Below are 2614 nucleotides of genomic sequence, written 5' to 3' on the forward strand. Positions count from 1 at the left end.
CTGAGAAAAAACCATCGACTCTGCTCAGCTGATCTTTCCGGCTGACTCGCTTTTCCCTAAACCCCTAGAGTGTATACAAAATCCTACCCATTGTTTAAGGTCTGGCACAAATGCTTTTTCCTAGACAGGAGTTTTGCTTCCTCACTTTAAAAGAAATATATCTTTTCTGGAAATTGTCAAGATGATCCGGGTCTAGCTTAGAAGCAGGAATTTGGTTTTCCAGAATGAGCTTTATCAAGGGTATTTTGAGAGTGAAGAAGGAAAGATGGGATTAGCTGGGCAAGAAGAGAAAAAGATAAGCAAGTACTGAGGGTTGGAGTAAGGAGGGGCTCTGTATCTGTATCATTATGCTGGGTTTATTTATTTTATTTCATTCTAGTTTTATTTTTTAGTTTTAAAATTTATTTCAAGGGTGGTACCAGCAGTTAGCATAATGGCTATGTCGCTGGACTCCCACGTAGTCGACCGTGGTTCGAGTCCTGGACCTGGTGGCTTAAACTCACGCCGGGCGTTGTGTGTGCATGCCCAAAACCCCAGGAGAAGGGAGGAGAAGGGATTGTGGCATGACCATTCCTCCTTGGGGGTGATTTTTTTTTTGTTTAGAGGTTTTTGCTATAGGGCACTTGCGCTTGCCAGACAGACAGGCAGAGACAGAGAGACAGAGAGCGAGAAATCACCCCCCATGGGGGATGGCCATGCCGCAATCTCTTCTCCTCCATTCTCCTCTCGGGATCTTGGGCACGCACACACATGCGCCCAGCGTGAGTTTAAGCCACCGGGTCCAGGAAGCGAACCGCGGTCGACTACATGGGAGTCCAGCGACATAGCCATTACTCTAATTGCTGGTCCCGAGAGATCATATTTCTAACAGGATCTTGATGCTGCAATCTACCTCCAGCCCCAGCCAGCCCTGGATCATTGGATCATGGGCACACTTATGCCTAGCTCACTCAGGGAGGTCCGTAGATATGGACCTGGAATCTTCCCAGGTGAGTCAGCCTGGCAGTGTCATGTTTGACCAGTGCAGCACTATTCGGCCCCTACGCAGGATTTATTAAAAGTAAGCAGCTTTCCCCGATGACTAGGCAGAGATAACTCCTTACCCCAGATGGTCTCCCTGCCCCAGCCCTCTGCCAGGCACCACATGTTACTGCAGTCCTTAGAACAGAGCCTGCATCTTGCTATACTGCAAGGCGAGTCTGGGGCTGCCTGGGACTAGGGCGTACCCATGTTGCACTGCGGAGCTCAGCACAGTGCTTGGGCACAGTAAGCACTCAGTGATGCCGTTGGTGGGATGGGATGGATGATCTGCTGTAGGCAAGGACGGATTTTAATTGGCATTGTCTGTAGTGGGCTCTTAGACCAAAGGTGAGCATTCTTGTGCTAGTTAGTGCCTTATTAAAAAAGTGCTCCCAGGGAAGACCAGTAGAGGACAGTGGGGACGAGAGGGGAAGGAGTCAACTTGCTGAGGGAGCGAGCTCACATCCTACCTGTGATGGCAGCGCCTGAGCCAGGGTGCTCTGGAGTGTGTGATCTCAGAGTGGGGCAAACCGGGAGCAGGGGAGATGGTCCTGAATACGCTAAGGGCTTACAGTCAGTGATTAACAGCCACCCCAAGGAGAGGGGGGAGAGCAAAGAAACTGCAGAAGGAGTCCAAGGGATCTGGGTGGAGCATTCCCGCTGGTCACTGCAGTGCTGACCAACCTCTGATCACAATTGTACAGGAGTGTGATTAGGTAGAACCAGAAGCAGCCCTGCAAGGTTTACTGGGATGTTACCTCCATGAGGCTAGAAGCTTGGTCTGTTTTGCTCATGGCTGAATCCTTAGTTCTTCTTCTTTTTTTTTTTTTTTTTTTTTTTTTTTTTTTTTTTTTTGAGTCTTTTTTATTATAGGGGATGTGTGCTTGAGAGAGAGAGAAAGTGAGAAATCACTCCTCAAGGGGCATGGCCATGCTGCAATCCCTTCTCCTCCATTCTCCTTGTGATTTTGAGCATAATCCTTAGTTCTGAAAACAGTGAGCTTAGCATATTGTAGGAACTCCGTGGTGTGAATATGCTGGCTGAATGACTGAGAGACAGGCAGAGCCAGGGACTCAGCATCATTGTCACAGTCCACACTTCCAAGAGAGTTTTCTTTCGTTCTTTCCTGCTTTCTTTCTTCTTCCTTTTTTTTCCTCTTTCCTTCTTTTTCTTTCTTTCTTTCTCCCTCTCTTCCTTTCTATTTTTTTTTTTTGGAGATATTTATAGGGCGTAGACACTTGCTGGAGAGATAGAGAGAGATAGAGACAGAAAGGTAGAAATCACTCCCCAGGGGGTTGGCCACACTGCAGTCCTTTCTCCCCCATTCTCCTCTTGGGATCTTGGGCACACACACACACCCACATCTGGCATGAGTTCTTTTTTTTTACTTTATTAAAATACTAAGTTTATTTCACGTGTATATTCTTGTCGCCCCACCATTTCCATGTCTGACCACCACTACTGAAACAGAGCAAGAACCCCCTAATGTATTTTCTAGGGTTCCTGAAATAGAAAGTCCATTTGCATTGTAATGGCCCAGAGTAAGGAGTAAGTCTTCAGACTTTGGTTATGATAATGACCAACATGGACCATT

General features: G+C 47.2%; 1 pseudogene; it reads right to left on the reverse strand.

Moving 5' to 3' along the window:
- Positions 1 to 2614, reverse strand: part of LOC102497140 (nucleophosmin pseudogene) — a 6655-nt pseudogene that overhangs the window by 2382 nt on the left and 1659 nt on the right.

Source organism: Tupaia chinensis, unplaced genomic scaffold (assembly GCF_000334495.1).
Source record: "Tupaia chinensis unplaced genomic scaffold, TupChi_1.0 Scaffold146625_1, whole genome shotgun sequence".
Taxonomy (NCBI): domain Eukaryota; kingdom Metazoa; phylum Chordata; class Mammalia; order Scandentia; family Tupaiidae; genus Tupaia; species Tupaia belangeri.